Source organism: Trifolium pratense, linkage group LG5 (genome assembly GCF_020283565.1).
Source record: "Trifolium pratense cultivar HEN17-A07 linkage group LG5, ARS_RC_1.1, whole genome shotgun sequence".
Classification (NCBI taxonomy): domain Eukaryota; kingdom Viridiplantae; phylum Streptophyta; class Magnoliopsida; order Fabales; family Fabaceae; genus Trifolium; species Trifolium pratense.
In genome coordinates, this window is record NC_060063.1 from 24,834,429 (window position 1) to 24,846,028 (window position 11,600).

At 32.9% G+C, this 11,600-nt stretch overlaps 2 long non-coding RNA genes and 1 pseudogene across 3 annotated transcripts; 1 reads left to right on the top strand and 2 right to left on the bottom strand.

Moving 5' to 3' along the window:
- The window catches only part of LOC123886312, an 11,543-nt pseudogene extending 218 nt beyond the window's left edge, over window positions 1–11,325 (top strand).
- Window positions 4,084–5,002, bottom strand: LOC123882927. The gene is made up of 2 exons (XR_006800030.1): window positions 4,860–5,002; window positions 4,084–4,371 (listed from the first exon to the last, which is right to left on the bottom strand). It is a non-coding gene; the product is annotated as an uncharacterized LOC123882927 (long non-coding RNA).
- Window positions 5,799–7,306, bottom strand: LOC123882928. 2 transcript variants are annotated; one of them, XR_006800032.1, is made up of 4 exons: window positions 7,166–7,306; window positions 6,632–6,835; window positions 5,914–6,011; window positions 5,799–5,817 (listed from the first exon to the last, which is right to left on the bottom strand). It is a non-coding gene; the product is annotated as an uncharacterized LOC123882928 (long non-coding RNA). The 2 variants fall into 2 exon arrangements; XR_006800031.1 differs by having other exon boundaries at window positions 5,807–6,011.
- Window positions 11,326–11,600: the final 275 nt, after the last annotated feature.

Genomic DNA, 11,600 nt, shown 5'->3' on the forward strand with positions numbered 1-11,600 from the left:
CGTTACTATTTGGTTGTCCTCCAATTAATCCTTACATAATGATCATTATTTGCTTGAGTGCTAACCATATAATCAAGTCTGCTTCTTCATTTTGAAAATATACACGACAACAAAACAACTTACACATAATTCATATAATTCTCTCTTCTCCAAATTTTCTTCACCAAAAATATTATTGGTTTCTTGCTGTGTTTCATTGGTTTTGTGAACTGGTATTGTTGTACCAGCACTGCTATTGTTATATCAGTGAGATTGATATTATTGTATCAATTTTCGAGTGGTTTTGTAGAACCATTCAAGAAGGTGTTCCTTCTCCGATCATTACAGTGCAGTAATTGATCGGTTCTGTGTTGAACATGGCTGTTTTATCCTGGGGACGACGCGGTTGGATTGTCTGCTTTGCACAATTTGAGCAGTACCGCGAAACGTCTTAAAGAGAGCGACCTAGTACGCGACTCAGCCAATAAAATCTTCAGTTCTAATTTTTTAGAAAATTATTTTTTCAATATCAAAAACAACAACCTTTCTTGAAACACTTAAAAACTCTCTTAGTCAAGCTTTGGTTATTTATTTACTATCCACTAGCTGGAAGGCTGAGTTTAACCAAAGGAGGAAGGTGGGAACTTCATTGCAACGCCAAAGGAGTACTTTTTTTAGAAGCCAAATGTGAAACTAACTTGAAAGATTTTGGTGATTTTGTGCCAAATAATTATTTGGTGTCACAACTCATACCAAAAATTAAATACAATCTTCATATCGAAGAAATTCCCTTATTGGCAGTGCAACTAACGAGGTTCCATTGCGGTGGTTTTACGTAGTGTTTCTAAATGCGGGGAGAATTTGAGTGAAAATAAATTGGCACCATGTCATGATCGAACCATGTTGAATTCGCTAAAAGTTGAGCATTCACAGTCCTTGCATTGGCAATGTGAGTTTCACCCGGCTCCTCAATGGGTGGGTCGTGAATTAGGAGACTCTGGAGAAGTGATTGTTGCTATTGTGAAACTCACGCGAGAACAAGTTTTAAAATTGAAAAAAAATATTAATTCTCGCGTGAGTTTCCAACCCAACTCCTCCAAATATGTCATAATTAGGACAAAACCTTATTCAACTTTTGAGGTTATTGCAGGATACCTTTGGAGGTGTGTCACTAAAGCACGTTACATAGGAAATAATGATCAACCCACGAGGTTGTCCACATTGGTTGACATTAGAAATCGGTTAAAACCGCCTCTTCCTAGTGGTTATGCTGAGAATGCAACATTTCCAACCGTGACACAAACTCGCTCTTTCAATGATCTTATTTGTGATGGCGCGGATGGTTGGAAAACTAATAATCGGAGGCGTGTAATCACCGAACTAAGGAATTATCCGCAAATATTGCGCAACTCTCCCAGAATACAACCGCTTCTTCTCGACGATAAACATGTCGAGGCTATCAAGACACGAGAATGTCACGAGGTAGGTAACTCAGACACTTTATTTGCTTATTAGAACTTATGTGTTTGAAGGTTAGATAAGAGAAACAGTGAGGTAAATATATATTATAAGTTGCGCAAAACTATATTTTTGTTCTTGCTCATACTCGGTTATATATATCACACACATAGGATTCCTATGTTATAATCCTTCTTTTTAGCTACTATAATCCATATTATGTAGCATTCACCACTACAAGAGTTAATATGCATAAGCCTCTTCTTATGTATGGTGCATAAGTCATTCACAGCCATCAGATGATTTTACACGTGTAATAATAAGAACTTTCTATTTTTGCTTGCTCAATTTCGGTCACATTTTATATGCGATTCAATCACCGATTTCGAAAACTAATACCGGAAACATTCATAAAATCGAACGGCGATCAAAATGGTATAAAGAACATCGAGTTTCGTTAATTATTGAGGGAGAACGAACCGGGTCATCGCGACCCGTTTCTACATAAAATGAGTGAGGAAGATGATGAATAGTGACGCGCCTCCACGCCCACTCTCACTGGCCGTGCGTGGGGGAGCGTGCGGTGGCAAGGAGACTCCAAATTTTTTTATTGTTTTTACAGAAAAATAATAAATAATTTTTTGAGAATTTTGGGACCAGTTAGGTATTTTTCTGAGACCTAGAACTATTTTTAGTTAATTAAATGAGGTAAATATGATTTTATAAATATCAGGTATTAATAAAATGTTCCCAAAATTTTATTTAGGGTATTTTGAATTATTTGGAACGGCTGGGGATACCTCACTCTCTCTGGTTTTATATCGTCTTAAAAATTTAAATTTATTTCACAATTAATTAAGTTGATTTAAAATATGTACTTTCGTCGATAAATTAAAATCAAGTTAATTGGGTTGGGGTACTGATAAGAGGAGTAGTAGGCTTTTGTTTTGAGAGAGTGAATGACTAATTGAGTGTTGGAGTACATCTAAAACTATTAAGTACATCGAATGATTTTGGAGAACAACTCTTTGAAACCATTCCACAGCAAAAATGGTTTCATACCGTTATACACTGAAGCCATTAGTCTAGTTAAATGGTTTCATAGCGTTATACACTGAAACCATTATTATAGTTAAATGGTTTTATATGAGCATTAGAAATCTAGAGAAGGAAAAAAAAAATTGGGGGGCTCACAAGAAATCTAGAGGAAAAGGAAAAAAATTGGGGGGTGCGCTAAGCAAATGGGGGGCGCGCAAGTAATTTGGTAGTATATGGGGGGCGCGAGTAACGGATTGCCTAATTTTGGGCTTGGGCTGACTTTTGATGTAGGAAGCAAATATATTGGGTGTAAGAAGCAAGTTTATGCATGGTGCATAAGTTTGGGCTTATGCACCATAACCACACACATAAATTAATTAATTTGAAAGTAACAAAACGTAAAGCATGTAATATATATTTAATGCATTAAATATAAATATAACTGAGTACCCACCCGCCCCATACCCATATAATATATATTTATTTATTTTATATATATTATTATATAATAACATATGAATATCAATTTTAAAAAATACAACACTATTAAACTATTACACATTTTTAATAAAGATGTTTATTTATAACATAACACAAACACAATATGAATATGTCAACAAAAAAAATGAACTTTAACGTGAGGTTAGTAAATTTTTTGTTTATAATTTTGATGAGTCAACATTAAAATCTAAAAAAAAAAAATTAATTATATTAAAACGATGTGATATTTTATAATTAATCAATTTATTTTTAGAAAAATGCGGGTAACGGGTACGAGTATGACTACTTAGGTACTCATAGGGTACGGGGACGGGTACAAAGTTGTTACCCACGCTGGTATGAGGATGGATACGAGTATTTTTTTTAACTGCGGGTATGGGGATGAGTACTATAGTACCCTACCCATTGCCATCCCTACTTGACGTATGTTAGCGGTATAACACCCACATCGCACCCCCACAATTCTCGTGTTACGCGGTGTTGCGCATTTAGACCGTGTGTGTGTCTGTTTTTCATGAGTGCTCTAGAGACCCGCCACAGTCTCATGCAAGTGGCCCCACTTGACACTCATAGGTGATTCCATCTAGTGTATGCTACAACCATACACCACCCAAAAGGGTTTATGGTAGTCATTAAAAGCCTTTAAAGCTTACCCCTCAAATTTAATTTTAATTTAGCACTTCTCATAGCCATTATCATAACACATAGGAAATAGACAAAATTTTAGTGCTAACATAACTAACAAGTAACTTGTTTTTACCCATATGAACCTTCTTCATGCACTAGTAGAAAAAAGCTTTTTTACATCTGGCGAAAAACACTTTTTACATCTGAAAAATGTCAGATGTAGGCGCACGAGACTTAGTAAGTATATACGTTTTACATCTGGTGGAGTCAGATGTAAAAAAACACTTTTTACCTCTGACCAAGGCGAAAATCAAATATTATTTTTTAAAAATTAAATTGGACCTTTTACATCTGACCAAGTCCACCAGATGTGAAATCTTAACTTTATTTAATTTTTTTTTTTGAAAAACCTGCGTTTTTTTTAATATATTTTAAATCCTTTTTTTTATTAAAAAAATCTAACCCACAATGCCAACAATATAACATAACTTGCATCAAGAACATAATACTAAAATTCAACATTCAACATATAGTAATAATGTCGTTAAAATACAACCATTGAACATCCAAAATACAAATAAAAACATCATCATAATTAATACTAATCCATTGTAACTTCACACAAACCTAGCTAGCTAGCTCCTAATCTTTCTCATCGGCATCATCATAATCTATCTCAGGATTATATAGGTCAAGAAAACAAGTTGCCTAGCGGTCTCGCAAATCATACAGCTCCTCCTTTGTTAATGTCGTGGGATCATTGAACACCTACAATATGTAAATAACTTAATTCAGCAACTTATTACAAGAAGTACTTAGGAAGTTACAAGGGTCAAGGAGCCCAAACAAACGAGCACACCAAAAAGTTGCAAACACGCACAACACGCCGAGCTAAAACCAAAACAGAAAAACGCAGCAACAAGCTCTTGATTAATGGACTACCTATAATGAACATATAGTTTTACACTACCAGTGAACCTTGCATGTATGTGGTCAAGTTTTTTAATACTAGCTCTTGTTAAGAAGGGAACTAGTCATGTGGTTTATAAATTAACATTTCTAGGACCAGGTTAGTGATTTGAGCAAGGGCTCTGTTTTATGCAAAGCCATATGAGGAGAATCCTAAATCATTCAATAATATTGACCGTTATCATTGTTTGTTTTTATCAATTTCCCATTTCTCTTGTCTACATTCCTACTCCTACCTAACAATCAATGACAAACTAATGAAGAAAAAAAAGAAAGATTGTTCACACCTCATTGGTTGAATTTACAACAGAATCCATCTACAAATAAATCCTCAAATTGATTTCATGATCAACGGGAAATCTAGATACCGACAAGCTCCCATCTACTCCCGAGGTTGATGCTGAAAAATCAAGAAGGTATGAAACAAGAAATGGACAATTTCCATACACTAAGACTTTATATATAGAAAGTCATCAACAAGGGAAACACCATTAACATAATAGAAAAGGGAAACAAAACCAAGAAATAAAGAGAAGATAAAAAGGCACTAAAATATATAATATTGATAAAATTGTAGAGTTCATCACCAAGGATTAATGCAATGGAAATAAAAACCTGCATCATGAAAATAAAGGAAAGTTAAGGCTTAAAATGGAAAAAAATCAAAACTGAAATCATGTTAGTTCTAATAGTGTGTCCTTCAATTTGTGTTCATTCAAAGACCTTATAACCATTAAGACTCTTCATGCTACTCTCCGGTAAACTTTCAGAGAACCAACTTCCTTTAAGTACTCTGATCAATGGCCACATAATGCCCCATGAAACCACAACACCGAAAAACAATGATAAATTGACAAGATGAGAACAGATCATTCCTGCTCCAACATAAGTCATGCTGAAATCAAAGTAAAATCCGCAAAAAAATAAAACATTCAAATCAATACAATCGACAAATGTTTCATAGTTCTGATTCATAAAACTAAAAAGAGAGTTACAGAAGTTGAAGTTAAAGGACCGGTTCAACCCTGACAAAAGAGAAAATACTAACATAACACTAATATACTAACATTTGCCTATTAAAAAAAAGAGAGATAGAATCAAAGCACACACGTGTTTTTCCACGCTTTCCACCCAAAAGTAGGAAACTGACCAAATCCACATTGGTCTCCACCAGCATAGAACCATTGGAAGAAAGACCAAAGCAAACTGAGTGAGAAGAATTGTGTGAAACCCTTAAGTTACTTCCTGTCAAAGATGCCAAACTAGTTTTATATGTTTTCATCTTGAAATTACAAATATAGAAGACAAATAACACAAACATAATCGGCCTCGTAATCATACTTGGCCATGACATTTCCTTAAGGAGTATGGAATCCATTAATAAGAACACCTGTAGCAGTTCCACTTGGATAAGGTAATTTAGAGTCAATTATCATCATCTGTTAAATAACATAGCAATCAACATTCAAGTTACTCTTAATCCAATTCATCTTAAAATAAACACTTTCATCACTTTTACATTAATATATTATTACTTAAACTGTTAAACTTCAAGAATAACAAACCTTTGAAATGTAATCAATTAATCAAGTGAATGAATATCATATAAAGAAACTAATAAAGCAAATTGATTTGACTCCGACAAAATATCATGCGATCACTATATCAGTCACCGGATGACGATCATACGATTCATATTCTGAAGTAAAAAATATACGGTTTAACCTGCATCCAATGGCTGAGATAGTAACTGTAGGAAATTTTCATTGTGTTGTGGTCAATCACATCACATGGCGTTAAAATTAGCAGTTTGGTAAAACTCTGCTAGGCCCCCAAAGACACAAAACACAAACACAAGCATTACAATACCACAAATTTCAACACTTAGACAAGGATACCTTGGCAATCTATGTAAAGACAACTCAAATAAATCTAACACACTTAGAAGTGATAAGGTGATTTTGTTGGCAATTAATTAAGTTATGCTATATATACTAAATCATCCTTCATACAAACTTCAACACATATGACAAACATAAAAAATCAAAAAGGGACCAACCTCCAATGAATCTACAAAGTTTCTTTAAGCCTCAAGTATCAGATGTTGTGCTTCAGTACCTAAGCTTTCAATCTCATCCTCAAATGCCTTCTGTTGTCTATCATGTTGCATAATGAGTTTACCTACTTATATGTCTATCCTTCTTGATAAGCTTTTGTAATCAAATTCATCATTTAGCTTTATCATATTTTCCACCTTTATAGCCTACAAGATGCACAAATATTGAACATCTATGTAATGGTTAGTGGTGACATAATACTATTTTTTTATCTTATTATCTACAACAAATTTAAAAGTTTTGATAGAAGCAAATTTTTGTTAAATGTCAAATTTATTGTCTTAAGGTATTGAAAGTACTTGAATCTCAGATTTTCCAGTTCACATCAATATCAAATTCTCACAACACTAAAAGCAAAAGTAGAAGAGATTACAAAAAAATTACACAAGATTAAACCCTTAATCATCAAAATCAAAGATTAAAATGAAAGATAAGCATATGCTAAAACGTAAAAACCCTTAATCGTCAGAACTCACTAGTTTTAGATCGAGAGCAGAGGCGGTGCAATTATGACTCTGTAACAACCCTTAATCGTTTCACTGATCTTCGATTTGGGTTCAGTAAGCCTTGATTCTTCAATTAGGGATTGAATTTGTGATTCAGTGAAAGGGATTGGAGGCTAGGAACGAGTGTGATAGGGAGAGAGAGAGAGAATGAGTTCGATCTAGTGAGAGAGTGAACGATAGATCAAGTGAGGTAGCGAAGAATCACCGATTGCTGAAACGGAGAAGATGAAGGCTAGGTTTGGTTTCGATTTCGCGTGCGTGGCTGAGAGAAGATGAGGTGTTTTTTGTTATGTCGTGACTTATAATAATTTCCATTAAAAAAAAATACTTTAATACTTTTTACATCTGAGCATATTATGGGCCAGATGTATACATATTTTAGAGAATTTTGGAAATAATTACAGGATTGCCACCGCGTTTAGTTTTGTATCCGGGGATATTAAGCTCAGATGTAAAAAGTTGTCTCTATGTATTTTTCACTTATGTGGATATTGATACCAGATGTAAACACTACTCCATATTCCTTTTCACATCTGACATAGCTTCCACTGATGTAAAACCGTTAAGTAATATGTAATATTTGTACTAGTGATGGGATCTCCAATCACAAAGGTTGGGTTCTCATTACTTGTCGTTTTTCAGTGGCCTAGTCCATTCCTATCAATTTTCTTCCCAGGGGTTAAGTCAGCGGATCCAATCAATTCACAGATATTGACTAAGACGTCTCAAAGTCAATTTATCTCACAATTTCTCGAGTCTATAAAGTAAACTCGATTTTCACAATAAGTTTATACAAGTCTACTTAGATGGCTACTAAGCGACAACTTATTCATCAATAAAATAAATATACTTATAGATTTATCTCATTGACACATATCCAATCATCATAAATTTATTATACAAGTCTACTTAGAATACTTTCTAAGCGACACCCCCACATTAGATAAATGTGACTTCATTTGTGAATTTATCACAGAAGCTTACTTGAATAGTTTTCAAGTGATAACACTCTCACAATACAGAAATAAATCTCAAATATATATTTTACACAAACAAATCTCATGATACATCATTATATTGTTCTAATACAATGGCTAATCCACACTATACCTCATAGAATCTGCTTAGATAAATTATAAACGACAACATATTCACAAAGAAGAAAATTAGATCCAATTATATATTTATCATCAAACATCATTGTATAACTTTGATACAATAGTTACTTCACAATATATCATATCATCCATCAAATATTTGATGATTCTATCACCAATAATTTTCATCAATTTATGAGCAATAGCTCTTTAAATATTTTACGAGATTAAGATCATCAAAAAAATGTTTCTACAATAAAATTATTAAATGAATAATACATTAATCCTCCAATAAATTGAGATTTATACTCGTCACTTCAATTTATTTATTCTTTCGATCAGGTAGTACATATTAGACTCATAAGGGATACTTAACAATTAATCACACATCCTTATGAACTCAAATCATACAAGGTCATAAACTCCACAAGATTTACGTCGTTATCAAATTACTCATATTACTTAAAAATATGGTAGGACAAATTAACATAGCACACCACAAAAACTATTAGAAAATGACTATATTATACCACAAACTATTAACACATATATGCAAGCACCAATGACACTATCACATGACTAGAAATCCACACGAAAGTCTACAGAGGAAGGATTAAACTTTTCAAACAGATTCTCAAAAACACTCAAGTTTGGCAAATGACAATTCTCCTAATAGTCATAAGTATTCTCTTTAATATAAAGACCAACATATTGCCAAAAACATTCCATTAATTATCAAATTAAGTTGTCCACTTTTATGAGAAAATTCTAATTTTATCAATTGAAATGCAAAGGTTTTTATATTACGTTCAATCCTTCTATATCAGCAATCGCTCATATATCCAAGTTCAGTCGATCAAACTAAATAATAAAATTTACGAAATAGCTATGGGCACATACTTAAAAAAACAAACACACATTTAATTTTAAAATTACCAATAATAATTTTCCAATAACACGGCACATGCAAAACGTTATATATGAAACCTTTTAGGAATTAAGCTAAAGAGTCCTAGTTCCTCAGCACAAATTTTTTATTCACAACAAATATTTTTAGCTAGACAAATTCAATACAATCACAAACTCAACATAAAATTCAGAACTTGCGGAGATTAAAGGTTAGAATATGCACCTGACCCCATGATGGTCCCTTTAGTAGACTAAACCCCACATTTTTGCGCCATAAAATAATTGGAGAAAAATACATAACCACACCGGTAGTGTAGATGACCATCAATTGGAGTGGCAATAACTGTGGGAGAAGCGAAGCCATCAACCTCAACCTTGTTGCCATTGCCATAACAATTTTCAGCCATAATTCCTTAGATTGATGGCGCAGATGGCTGGAAAACTAATAACCGGAGGCGTGTAATCACTGAACTAAGGAATTATCCACAAATATTGCGCAACTCCCCCAGAATACAACCGGTTCTTCTCGACGATAAACATGTCGAGGTTATCAAGACACGAGAATGTCACAAGGTAGGTAACTCAGACACTTTATTTGCTTATTAGAACTTATGTGTTTGAAGGTTAGATAAGAGAAACAATGAGGTAAATATATATTATAAGTTGCGCAAAACTATATTTTTGTTCTTGCTCATACTCGGTTATATATATCACACACATAGGATTTCTATGTTAACTGATAATCCTTCTTTTTAGCTACTATAATCCATATTATGTAGCATTCACCACTACTATAGTAACTACCAAATTGCAAACGTTCATATTAACCAAGTATCAAAACGTGCAACAATTCTTTCATAGTAATTTACATGAAATTAATGCATTAAGTATAAATATAAATATAAATTAATTTGAAAGTAACAAAACGTAAAGCATAACACTTTCTAAATATTTAATAATAAATTATAAAATAAGTAACTTTTGAAATATACAAAATATCCAACAATTTGCAAATCTTTGGATAATGCGGCCGAGGATGTTAGGAAAGCAGTTGAAAGGGTCAAGGACTACTTTGTAATGTCAGCACTTGATTACATAGATAGGGAAGAGGACATGGATTTGTTGAGGTATAATATTTTTGTAAATGCGGCAAAGAGTAATATGCGTGATGGAAAATCTAAGAGGAACCCAAATCTTTTTGCTGTTAGTTGGATGAATTTTTCGCTTAAGAATGCAGATTTTGGGTGAACATAGATTCTGAAGGGAAGGCCTTTATTATGAATAATGGTTAGATTTTTTCTAATTACACCCTTAGAACATCCTGTTACACCCAATATATCATGTTATTTTATCGTAATACCTAAATTGCCCTTAGTCTCAAATTAATTACAAATCTTATATTTTCATTTTCCAATTTATTCACTTCTCTCGCTGACATCCATTGAAGGTTAACAAATTTTTGAGTTTTGATAAATGGTTAAAGTACATAATTTTTCCATTAAAATTAGATTGCCTAGTAAAGTGAAATTTTAAGCAATTTCATGTGTTTTTTTATTTTCCTCTATGCCTGCAAATCACACGTGAATTTAGTTTTTTTTAAAAAAAAATAAATTAACATACATAAACTTAATTTACGTATGTGTAAGTGAATTGAATTAACATATAATGTTTTAAGTTGAATTTAGAGCTTTATTACATCTAAGTGAATTAAATTCACGTGAGGAATTTTTAACTTCCTTTGTTCATGTTTGCTATCTGGGTTGTTTTTTCATATTTTACTTCATTTCATAAATAAAAAGGATAAGATAAATGGATAACCAAACAAAATCTAAAAAACGGGATTAATAAAAAACATGATTCAATGGAACCTCCCCTTGAGAAAAAGAGGAAAGAGAAGACCTAAAGAAATTAGGAATGGTAATTAGTGAAAATTTAAAAAGAAATTAGGGTATTTTTGTCATTTTGGGGTGTAACCTGGAATTTATAGGGTGTAATTAGAAAAAATCTAATGGTTATGGTGAAAGTATTGTGGTAGCGATTTCGTTGGAGGCATCTTATATGGATAGTTTTAGGAAATTTTTTTATGATGATAGTGAAGAAGTGTTTTGTACTTCCAAATTGTGATTGTTGAAGTTCTAAAAGTTGTTAATGAAATATTTTGTTAACCCTTCTATCAAATAATAAGGGTATATTGTGAATGGGGGCTGTTTAAATTTCGTTGAGAATGTCGTGTGTTGTATTAGTCTCCCAATTCACTGCGTGATACTTCCTTCCTCCTAGTCTCAGTATCACCCCATATGAATAGATTATTGATGTCTTCAAACGTCAAGTTATATTCAATCCAAGCAAAAACGCTGAGACTGAAGAACTTACTTAACTAGTCACATCAGCATATAAAC